The sequence below is a fragment of the Pithys albifrons genome, chromosome 5, assembly GCF_047495875.1.
Source record: "Pithys albifrons albifrons isolate INPA30051 chromosome 5, PitAlb_v1, whole genome shotgun sequence".
Lineage (NCBI taxonomy): Eukaryota > Metazoa > Chordata > Aves > Passeriformes > Thamnophilidae > Pithys > Pithys albifrons.
In genome coordinates, this window is record NC_092462.1 from 15,082,086 (window position 1) to 15,095,142 (window position 13,057).

At 35.7% G+C, this 13,057-nt stretch overlaps 1 pseudogene; it reads left to right on the forward strand.

Moving 5' to 3' along the window:
• Window positions 1-395: 395 nt before the first annotated feature.
• LOC139672676 (5S ribosomal RNA) lies at window positions 396-511 on the forward strand (annotated as a pseudogene).
• The last annotated feature ends 12,546 nt before the right edge of the window (window positions 512-13,057 follow it).

Sequence of the window (13,057 nt, forward strand, 5' to 3'; positions counted from 1 at the left end):
AAAGTGGGTTCAGAGGTTGGTATTGTGGATATCTGAATTTCCTGAAGTGACAAATAGAGTCAAAGTGGATGAACTGAGTAAGGAGACCTAGAACAACTGAGCTTCTTTGCTTGATACAAAATGGCAGTTAATGTTTCATTTACTGAATACCACATTTTCCAGTGAGCAGTCTGTTTGTTGAGGACAGATAGTTTCCCAGATGTGATTAGCTGATGCTTTGGGTAGCGAGTTTAATACTGATATTTCGAAACAAGCATCATGTCCAAAGATTCCAAGACCCTTAAACTCTGCCCTTAAGATAAGACGGAGTGCAGAATATGCAGCTGTGTTGTTTATCTACATGTTATGGATAGTCTTACAGGTGAAGTCTTTTGTTGTGATCTTCGTAACCAATGAACTATGGCCATGCCACCCTGATGCCCAATCTCATCTGATCTCAGAAGCTAAGCAGGTTTGGGCCCAGTTAGTCCTTGGATGGGAGACCTCCTGGGAATACTGGGTGCTGTAGGTTCTAGTCCTGAGGACTTCACTGTCACTGTCCAAGGTTGTTCGGCCGAGGTAGATGAACTTTAGGAGGGATGGGGCCCGTTTTGCACATGCTTTGCCTCACCTATAAAATCCACTGGGCAGGCTCAAAGGATACACCCACGTGGGTGGAGACCTTCCCAAAATCTTCATTTGCAAAGCCTAGCCATGATGAAAATGATGATGTAACCAGTATCATATAAGCAGCTTAAGGTTTCTTTTGCCTATGTAAGTCACCATATTGTTGAGAAGTTTATAGCTCCTCATGTCACTACTGCTGTATAGCAAGTGTATCTGTTATAAAACTATCAGTGGATCTCTTATAAAACTATATTAAGTTGTTAACTCAGTAAACAGCTATGTAGTTTCCAGTATTGCAAACTACATAACAAGCCATATAGTAAACTACCCAAGTTGTTACATCAATTACAGCAAACCCCATTTTAATTAGCAGTAAGTTTCAGGTGATGCAATTTGTATTGAGATCTTACATTTAACTATTTTTGTTGCAAACCTCTTTTTCAGACAGTCTGGAACAGCTGTTTGCACATTAAAATTTAGTTGCATCATGTTCTCCTACCAAAATAATTGCAAAGCAGCATGGACAGGGTTTCCCTGTGCAGGCACAGGTGAGTGCTCAGTTCTGAGCATTGATCCATTCTCTGATTAGATGTCCTGTGTATGAAAAAGATGTCTGTGAGGTTGGAGGGTTTTTTTGTTTACTTTGTATGGAAAGGGCTAAGATTCTCTAGATGGCAGAACTTTCTCCTGGTGAGGCAGACAAACACTAGAGGATTTCCTCAGGAGTGTGAGTTACTAGAATGGAGCCTGTTTTAGAATGTAAGAGAGGACTTTGTGTCAGGATCAAGGCTCTCTTGCTTGAAAGCCATCAGTTGCACTAAGGATTGTTGTTGTCCACAAGCCCTTGTTTTCTGTCATGGAGAACTGAACGTGGTGTGTCTTCCCTTCTGCAAGAAGGGTCTCTCTTTCCTTCAGAAATCTCACTCTCAAAAGAGAGGGGAGATATGACATTCCATGTGGAAGTCTGCCTGCGTGGATTTGTGCTGTGCTGCTGAAATGCCTCAGTTACCTGGTTGTGACAACATCCCCTGTCTGCATGGAGACGTTTATTTGATTCACTTGCCAGGCTCATCACAACTTCCATCTGCCTTTCATCTGCATCTTCTCTTGATCTCTTTCATAAAGGCCCAGTTAACCATCCGTCCATCCATCCATCCATCCATCCATCCATCCATCCATCCATCCATCCATCCATCCGTCCGTTCTTCCATCCATCCATCCATCCATCCATCCATCCATCCATCCATCCATCCATCCATCCATCCATCCATCCATCATCCCTGTTTCCAGCCCCACCTCTGCTCTCTACTTCATGCCTGCTGCTCCTTCCTGAGCATATTATTTATAGCCTGACAGCCAAGAGATTATAAATTTTACATCTGGAAACTTATAAGTCATACAGTTCTATTGTAAGAAAAGATGAAATAGTCTTTTTTCAAGCTTGCTAAACTTATGATTTCCTTCTCCAGTCACAGGATCTCTACTGGTTAGTTATACCTCATATTTCTAATCTGCATTGAAAAATGGATTTTGCCCCTGAATGTGTATCAGTCAACTGAACTGTCCTTTTGCTCCACTGTAAGCTATTTTTAGAGCTCTGAGGAGGAAAAAAGCCACACTTCAAACCATTTCCACTTCAAAAATTATTTTTTTTACTTTCTTTGTAATTTGCTTCCTATTAATATGCTTGATGTCTGCAGTAATGCAAAGAAAAAAGGTATTCATATTCTCTGCAGCTTTGTCTTTTGTTTTATGAATTATAGTACTGGAAGCAAGATGATAGGACAGTGTAAAACAGTACTCTGGAAATGTTGCTTGTATGTCTCATGGAAAACATTGAAAAAACCTCTCTTCTTTCTAACATGAAGTCTAAACAAAGTAATTTGGTTGTCTCATATACAATAAGATGCACAGAAAGATTTAGTGTGGGTTTTTTGTATTTTTAGTTATATAATGATCTTAGATTTAGAGTTTGGCCTTGAGTTCGTTTCTTTGGGGTATTTTTTGTTTGGGTTTTTTTGTCTATATTTGTGTGAGCTTTTTTATCTTTTTTCTTTAACTTATAGGCTTGAAGTGAAACACACAGTGAAACAGTTCCAGTAGGTATTTTGATGCTTCTATAAATAAATACTTTGTGAACTCATGCATAAGTAGCAAGTTTATGTTGAATTTAGTGTGTGAACATTTAGTAAACACTCAAAATACCTTTTTTACTAAAATAATATTACATCAAGCTAATTAGTTTTGCATACAAAAGGAACTCAGAATAATTTCTTGTGAACCTGTAGGTGCAAATATTGCATCTGGACTTGCAATTTAGAAGGGAAAACAGTTTATCTTGCTTTGGATCTTATGAGTGATGTTGCTTACATTATCACTAAAACAAAATGTCTTAAAATCAAACTTAGGCATGTATGTATATGATGATAAAAGAATGTGTATGAGAGAGAAAGGAAGAGTGAGGAACTGAGGCTGAGAAATTTTACTTTCCTTGGTTTTACTTGTTAACAAGGTTTGTAGCATGTTTGATGGATAGGAGGATCTGCTTTTCTCTGAAACATTTTATGTTTTCCTGTTTTTCCCGTAAGAAACTATTTATCAGTTTTCCTGGCATTTGCAGTATTTAGCAACTCAAGGACTCATGAAAAAGTTGCTTTTCTGCCACAGCAGAGAACACTGTGAGCAAGTAATGCTTCAAGTCACATTCAACGGCAAGTGACATTGGAGTGCAGTTTGAGTTACTTACTCAGTGCCAAAAGTGTGAACAGAACACTTGTATTGTCCTTGGCTGGCATGCCAAACTCAAGCACAAATCTGTCTTAGGTTGAAGTTCAGAATATCTCTTCATTTATGTATGACATAGGAGGAAACCTGAGCACATATGAAAATTTGCAGTTAACGTAAATAATGCCGATTTGTCTGAGCTTGAGCTCCAGGATGCTCTGTGTGATCAAAGAAAGGTTATTTGTCAAAGGTGTAAAGAAGTGTCAGGGTGGTGCTGGGTGGATATGGATGTGGGTACGGCCTTTCCTCTGTCCCAGTGGTTTCTTAAAAATGTATGACATCAAGAAATGCCAACAGTCTTTTTTTCATTTTTTGTTGCTCTTACATACCCTAGCACCTACATTTTTCTTTATGATGATGATGTTGTTATTGTTATTATTAGTGTTGTTATTATCATTACTATTACTGCTACTACTACTGCTATTTCTTTTAAAAAGCCATAATTCATATGAAACGTTTCTGAAAGGAGGAAAGACAGCCCTCTTATTCCCAACCAAACTGATGCTGAAATATGCCAAATCATGCTGTTCTGGGAGGCAATACTGTCAGGAGACTAATTTTAATTTCTCATACTTTAAAAGCACTTTTAAAAGCTGTTCCTAGTGATGTACTTATAAAAGCAAAATAAATGCAAGAAAAGCACTTTCAAACAGCTAACAGAGACAGACCTGCCAATAAACTAGGTCCAAATCCAGGCTTCAGTACTTCAGTTTACAGTTAAGTTAGTGTCCCTCTGATATATAACTTTGTGTGTGAATATGCTTTTCTGTAAGCATGTATGTATGTGTAGGAAGAATTTTTAAATGAAGTAAGACAAATGTAATACAGGATTTGTGGTCAGAATATTTAGAACACTTCCACTGATATCCAACATGGCCAGAAATTCTGTGTGATGTTGCCTTTCGGCTTCGGCTATTGTTTGGACATCAGCAAAAATTGTGAGTACATAAAGTACTCATTTAGTGACAAAATTATTCATCAGGCAAAGTTATGTTTCTGTAAAATAACATTGCTAATTCTAGTAATTTGTAATTTATTATTTGTGAGGTTTTTTTAATTTAAAAATTATTTTTACTGTTATAAAGAATTCTCCCATACATGCGGGCATAAGTTTTTTGTGAGGATAATTTTTCAGTTTCATTTGAGAGTTTGCAACCCTAAAAATCTAATATTCTTGAAACTGTAGTTGTCTCACATCACAGAGTTTGTGACATTTTTTAAATTTCTTCTAATTATCACTGCTTTAGGAATTGTTTGTAAGTTGGTGGAGATTAAAGACACACAACCATTTAAAAGCACTGTCAGAATAAATCAGGGCAAGGAAAGTGAAAGCTGAATGAGGCAGTCTTGCCCAGACTCTGTTCTGATTTTCCGTATCCACATGCAGCAGACTTGAGTGGTTTTTTCATGCTCTAAACACAAGTGTTTAGTCCTCCTTTTCTATGCTGTTGTATTTTAAACTCCTCAGTAAACATCTTAAAAAATACCTGCAATGCTGTTTTAATTTGGCTCCCTGTACACTCAAATAGGTGTCTTTAGACCACTTGAATTATTCCAATTTCTATAATATTTCTATTTTTAAACATTTAGCCACCAGCCTCCTCTCTCCATTCAGGTTAAATAATATGTTGTATTGATAGGGCTGTGTTACAAAAGCAAACATTTTCTTTTTTGAAGTAATTATATACTTTTGCACATCTTCAAAATATAGCCAATATTATTTAAGTGAGAAGATGGACTAGAAGTGTTTCACAGGAAGGCTGTAATGGACAATGGCTTCCATAGGAATGACAACGGTTACACTGCTGCTTGTTTTCTGTAGCCATTCCCCCTTGTCCTACTTGACCTATAACCCCATTCTCACGTAAAAAGTCCCTCTCCAACTCTCTTGTAACCTCTTTAGGTATTGGAAGGTATTATAAAGTCCCCCTAGAGCCATCTCTTCTCCAGGCTGAACAGACCCCAGCTCAGGCTGCCTTCACAGTAGAGATGCAAGATGGCAAGCAGTACTAACTAATCCTTAGGTACCTTAAAGCAGAAGTGGGTTTCAGCTTATGGTCATTTTACTGTGCTGGAGAAAAGCATGTGTGGAAAAAAAGATACATCCCCTTTTATCCTTTTTTTCCCTTCTTTGTATTATTATTATTATTATTTTTATTTTTATTATCATCATCATCATCATCGTCATCATCATCATCATCATCATCATCATCATCATCATCATCATCATCATCATCATCTACGCTCTAGGGTTGTTTTCCCAGGATGTCTAGTTGGTTTACTTTCAAATTTGTATGATTTATCAAGGACTAATTCAGAACTTTGAGGGTCATTTGAAGTGCAGTGTGTCAGACCAAAAAAAATATGTTCAGCAGCACTGAAACTTGGAAGAAATCCTGTTTCCTAATAAGTCCTAGTCATCATTTTTAAACTCGCCAGGAAGATGAAAGTCTTGTTTAGAGTAAAAGTGAAAGCAAAGGTTAAATAACACTTGTTCACATTATTCAGTTCAGCAGGTAACTATTTGCAATGCGGTGCAGTAGAACTTGATCTTTCAAACTGTGGAAAAGGTAAAGTAAAATAAGGATGACATAAAGGGCATTAAAATTAGTATGTTTCCTATTGCATAGCATTCTCAGACAAAATACCTGAAATATATCATTATTTTGAATTAAATATAGCAATCAGTTTTAGAAAAATATACATTAGAAAGAATGGAGGAAGTCTTTTACAACAGAAGTATGATTGTTTGGCTTAATTATTTTTAAAAATATAACAAAGCCACTTGTGATGATTCTGATGATGGTCTAGATGCTGTACTAATAGATTAGGATTTTGCTAAATCCAATGGAACCACAAAGTCTTAATGTCTTCCTAAGAGTTCACTAAGATTTTGAGGTATGAATCATGGTATAGTCATCATGTGTCAGCCACATATCATTGCAATGGGTTGTTAATTTAAAATACATATATTATAAAATTCATAATTTTCCATCTTGACTAACATAATTTTCATTTTTTATGATCCATCTAAATGTTTTCTTTCTGAGCTATAGTGGTTTGTAATGCTTCCACCAGACATATCAGACAGCCAGTCATCTACCTCATGTCTGTTCATTGTAATAATCTAAAACTTGTTAGCCAGTTTTTAAAATTCATTTTAATGCTGTCCTCTTCATTTTTCTGTTGCATGACTTCATAACTATGTGTCTGATGACAGCTTGATCCTGTGCTTCTTTCTTCTTGACTTTCTATGAAATTCTTTCCCACTGGACTTTTTTATGTCTGTGGACACTTTCACATTAAAGCATTCTCTCTTTCATGGTCGTGTGTCTTCAAACATTTTTCCTTCTTCTACTTGTTATGGTTTCTTTTTATAAAGACTTTCCTGTGACTCTGTGTTGAATGAATGGTATAAAAATATGCACAAATTTGCATAATTGCTGCTCGATTTTCTTCAGGAAGTCTTCTCTCTTTTTAAAGTGGTCTGAGGAATATTTTAGGTTGTTGTCACCTCTCCACTATTATAAAGAAGTAAAATGCATAGAAAGAGTATTAAGATTTAACTTTATTCCTGGCATATGTAACTAACTGCAAGTGCTTTAGGTTCAGAAGGAAATAGGTGAAAGAGAGAAATACAAGGAAGTTATTTGATTACTCTCCTGTTTTGTATTGGCTATAGTGTGAATGGAAAAATGAGACTATGATGCAAATATATGTTTTTATAAGCTTTGCCCACAAATAACTCTAATGTGAAAGGGCTCCTAGTGCTACAAGCCATAAGAGACCTGTTATATTATGTCTGAATTTTCTAATTCTTACTGAGCTCTTAATTGGACATAAAATTCCTTTAGCCATATCAAAATTTGCCTAGCTCATTGGCTTGATAGGGCATAAGAGGCCAAACCTGTCCCTTATGTGGCAACATTGACTTCCATGGGACCTCAGCAGGGAACAGTTACTTTTATTAGTATTATATTAGTGCTGCATACTGAGGGATGTATATGTGTTGACATACCATTAAAGTTTAAAAAGATTATTTTTATATATAGAAAATTAGGATCTATTTTGAGCTTATTCCCTCATGGAAATGAAGTTTTTTACTCAAGGTTTGCATTTTGTGGGTACCAGAAGCCCTTTTAGGCAGGATGGGTCCATCCTGCAAACAGAAGCAGTCAGGCTGAGCAAACTCTCTGTAAATAGCTTTGCTAATGGAAGAGAACTCCTAATCAAACCAAAATCATTGCTAGTGTAAACAGTTTAAATAGTTAATGAAATTTACTTAACAAAATGCAAGCTAGTGGATTTGCATGTGGACTCCATATAGACAGAGGACTCTCTGTCCACTATCTGGCTTTTAAACCAGCCAGCTGAGGTGCCGAACTTCACTGTGCATCAGGAAAAAAAAAAATAAAATCTTGCCTCCCAATATCTAAATATTGGGATAGACTGCAACACCCTGATTCTCCTGAAGCCTTGCTCGGTTCAGTCATTAGCCATTTCCAGAGCTGGTTATCACACAAAATTTGAAAAGAACTTAAGTACAGCTTCTGTACTGGAAAGAAGGGGAGAAGATCTTCTTCTTTTCTTTTCTTGTTTGGTGGTTAAAATACAGCCTCAGGATTACATGGCTCACAGAAAGACAGAATGACTGTATTATATGGTCTGATAGTCAACTATGAAAGGGCCACCTAGATTCTAGTCTGCTTCTGGTGAAGAATGACATAGGAAAAATCTTGGAAATGTGGGCACAAGGCTCATAATTCATTACTTAAGCTCAGCCATTAAATATTTTCCTTGAGGGTGTCTAATATCCAGTGTGGTGTGCAAAATGCACTCCTGGAAAATGGGACACCAGGTGGAGTCCCCTGGGCCATGCTGGAAGGTGGACTCCATTCTGATTTCGGATTATCCTCTTCTTTTGAAAGACAACAGAAGCCATTGCTGCCCAGGTGTGTCCTGGGATTCCTTTGGGGTGTGACCTGGTTCCAGTCAGGACAGAGTTAATTTTTGCAGTAACCAGGAGGGGTGGTTACTCTGTATCACCTCATGTCATGGATGTGGCTGTGGTGAAGGGAGCAGCTTCTGGGTCAGGTGTCCTGGCACAGCTGGGTGATTTTTTCTTCACGTGTGAATCATCCATCTTTCTTGTACACCATTTTATTAGCATTTTTGCTGTTATTGTGCATGTCTTATGTCATTGCTGTTTCCAGTAAATTCTTTTTATCTCAGTCCTTGATCTTTCCCTTTTGTGCTTCCAATTCTCTTCTCCAGCCTGCTGCAGGGGGAGGAGAGGGTAGTGAGTGAGTGGCATGTGTTTTAGAGGTTTGGGTTCAGTGGGAACAAGAAATTGGGGAACACTGTTCCTCAACCATGACAGAATTTTTTTGGAGGCATGAGAAGCATGTTGCAGCCAGTATAGGAAAAGCACTGAGCTAAGTGGATGCTAGGGATGTTGTGTCTCTGCCTATACACAAAGGCAGGAATCAGGGGTCCAGGAGACTCCAGCCATGTCTACAGAGTGAAACCAGGTGTCAGCAGAGGATTTCTGCCTGCAAAGCTGCTTGCAAAACTAAGACACCCCCCTCACTCATCCAGTACATCTGAATTTAAAGAGTCATTTCAGTAAATACCATGTTCTGTTTCATATCCAAGGGTAAGTGAAAGTTCTTCTACTACTAGATTTAAAAGAAAAATGCATTATTAAAAGTGATAAGAATGAGTCCCTCTTAAAACAAACAAAAAAAAAAAACAAAAAAAAGAAAAGTAGATTTAAAAGTCTGCTTTGATATCATTGACGTTTTCTCTAATTCGGCAAACCCTCTTCTCCTTGTCTCAATGTCCTTCTAACAAGGTGGAAGGAGACAGAATTCAGAAAATGAGGAAACAACTTTCAGAGCAAAATTTTGATGAACTTACATAGAAAAATGCATAGAATATAATTTAATTGCTAAATTTTCCAAAACACCTGAAATGAAGTTGCTTGGAATTTTCAGAATGATTCACATTTTTACATTTATTATTTTTTTTACCAAAAAAGTAGATTAGTAGTTTGTATAAAGCTAAATAAAATTATTTCTAGTTAAATAATTCAATTGAAAAAGAGCTTAGATAACACTTGTTTGTATACAAAGCCTTTATAAATTAGTTATGTGCATAATTTTCTTCCCCACAGCTGCCTGCCAGCACAGTTTTAGTGGAAACTTATTTACATTCTTTCTAATTGTATGAGCAAGATCTCACATAAACATCACTTATATAGCAACAGATTAATTATTTGACTGCATTTTCCACCTTTGATAAAACATGAAGAAAAAATCAGTTAATGATGCCGCTGCTGACAGGACCAATTATCACTGCAAACCCCAAACTTCAGTGCTTTGAAGTGTTGACTATAAGAACTGCAATTTTTCATATATGTACCTATTCTTACTGTGACACTTGGTAATTCACTTCATGGATTGTATGGAAAGCAGTACATGATTTAAATAAGCAGTCTTAAATGGGCAGATTAATAAGTGGAAGGAAAGGTATTAGGCTTTTATCTAACATCAACATTGCACGAGAGAGTATCCACTCTGCTGGGAATAATTAGTTTGTTTAAACCTCCTTAGATTTAAAAGTGTCATTTGCATTAATTGAGTGTTTAGAATTCTGTTCTTACCTTTTCAGTCCTGCTTTTCATGGCTTTATGCAGCAATAGACATTAAAGATTGATTAAAGGCATGTTCCTCTCTATTTTTTTCAATGTCCTTACTTCTCATGCAGTAATGAAAGCATTTGTCTTAAGAAGACAAGTCAGTCAGTTCTATAATAAATGTATTTGTACATACCTGAATTCTCAGTTAAAATGGTTATTTGTGCTTCACCAAATAAGTGTTTTAAATCTAAAATGGTACTTTTCGCTTTTAACTACCTCTAGGCCCTAATTGATGGCAATATCTGCACATGACCCCATGACTACCACTGGGAATTTTCATTCTGCTTTTAGTTAAATAGCTGCATTTGGTAATGCATAGAGTAGAGACAATGAGGCAGTCCCATTGGTCAAATCAGTACTGACAAGTTGTAAAAATGCAAAGTTAATCCAAAATGCTTACCAATATCAACAGCCAAATTAAATTTCTGTATTGTGTGTTGCACATGATCCAATAACAATAACACATAATAATAACACATGCAATTATAAGCATACTCACATGTGACTAATTCTATTCTTTTTTCTGTTAGCTTTAAGTAACCTATACATATATGTGTGTATACAAACATGTATTTCATAAAATCATAGAAAAGTTTGGGTTGGAAGGAACGTTAAAGGTCATCTAGTTCCAGCCCAAGCACCACGGACAGGGATTCCATCCATTACACTAAGTTGCTCTGTGCCCCATCCAACTTGGTCTTGAAATTTATATTTATATATGTATTTACCTATAATATATATATTATAAATTTCTTCCTCCCATACACATTTCAGTTATTTTTTCCTCACTGGGTTTTGCTAATGTCCATTCAATATTGTTTGGGGCTTCAAAAACTGACCTTTTTTCTAAATCCCCTTCTCCATAGATTTTATCACTAGTCACATGTTCCTCAAGTTCTCAAATGGGTAAAACTACCCCTTACGATGGGTATTAGCATTACTGCTAACTAGTCAGTGCTGAATTTAATGCTCTATAGCCATAGAAATTCCTTCTATATATTTTTTTAAAAAATTTCTGGCTACTGTAGCCTCTAGGTTAAGCCTGTAGCCTGTGAGTAGCTTCAATGAGTAGCCACGTAGTACAAAACAATCTCATTGTATTCAGTTGTTCCCATGTCTTCAGCTTGATTATTGAAACCAGTGTAGCTGTTCATTTGTGATCCCCTTCAGTTTGAGCACAGAAGAAAAAAACCAACTCTTTCCACATGCGTTTTCAGAGAAGAGTTTAAAATATTAATAATATGCAGATTTCTTTGAGAAAGTTCATTTGTTTAAGAATACCCTTAGAAGCCTTCAGTGTTCCATTAGCAGTTCATATGAAGATCTGAAGCTTATTTGTGAATTATTAAAGGTTTGATCTATCCTAAAAAAAAGAAAACTTTCAACCTGAAATCAAAATTAGAATTGCATTGTTTAAAATTGTGAACTTATGGTTTCCTATAGAGGAAACACCTGTCACTAGTAGAAAATTAAAACAATGTTCCAGATCCCATGAAAGAGAATAAAGAGCTCAAAGCACCACTCAGACAGAAAGTCTTCAACACAATTCAGCAAAGACTATCAATCACACTAGAAAGCCTTGATGAAATGTTTTCATTACTTCTAAAGAATGAAAGGTGTCTTTCTGGGAAAAGTCCTTGGGCATATTAAGCTGATTAATTATACAAATAAATTGTCTCTTTAGCAACAAAGTGGTTACAAACAACATTGCAAATACAAACTTTAATGTGTCTTTCAAACTTCAGGATGTAGGCATTTTGATACTGGTAGGAAAATTTAAATTTCAAAGCATGTTCTTTTCCATTTTTAGTAAATGCCTGTGTGTTTAGGAGGAATAAAATAACTGAAGGCAAATCTGAGGGAAAGCTATCATAGAGGGTTTTATTCTTCCACTCTAGCTCCTGTTGATTGGTATCCTAACTTGAAATTTATCCCATTGATCAACAGTGTTGATTGACATAGGTAGAACAGCACTCAGGATGAGCAGTGCAGCATAATTTCCTGAAATCAACAGAAATATGTATGTGCATTCAGTAACTATTGTAAAGGATGACTCCTCCTAAATCAAACACAGGGAAATGGAGAAAGCTGACATAATAGAAATGGCCAGGGAATAATGAGATTGAGTTCCTTATATTTTTTTAAAGTTTCTGCAGTATCTGTGATTTTTTCCTTAAACTTTGAAGACCAAAGAAACTAATAGGATAATTTTAAGGTTCATGGCATAGCTGATAACATATAATATTATTAGCTGATTTCAAATCAAGCCCACAACTTCTCGTTGAGCTAAAGGATATTGTTTAACCAGATATCTAATATTATTTTAAATATTTTATGTAACACAGAGTTGACTGCTTCAATAGATAAGTTGCTCCAATATCATTATTATGAAATATTTTAACCTGATTTCTTGTGTGCATATATCTACTCTCTATAGCAAGACAAGGCAATATCACATTACACCACTATCTGCATCAAAGTTCCTTTACTAAAATTGTATTTTGTTTATATATTTAGAAGAGGTTTTTTTTATAAATAAAGTAGAATAGTTTTTCTTAAGTTTCAACAAATTACCTGGTGAAAAAGCACATCTGTTAGTTTTCAGTCCTTTAAAAGGTATACTTATTTTGAAACATGAATACTGGATGTTAGAATGATGACATTATTAACATATGATGTTAGTATAACATATAATGATGACATCATTAATATCTAACATATAAAACATCTAAAAGAGCTTTGTTCTCATCTAATAGTCTTCAATTGCTAATCAAAGCATTTTTAGGTGAATAGTTAATAAATTTTGATACTCTAGTGTAATTTTTTCAGATAAAAGACTACGTCGTATGATTGATTTTTAATATCATGTCTAGCAAATAATATAGAAAAAACAGAGAAGGAAATTTATTTAGCCCAGTAAAACAAAATTTCAGTTATGTATTTAATCTGATAGGTTTTAATATTCAA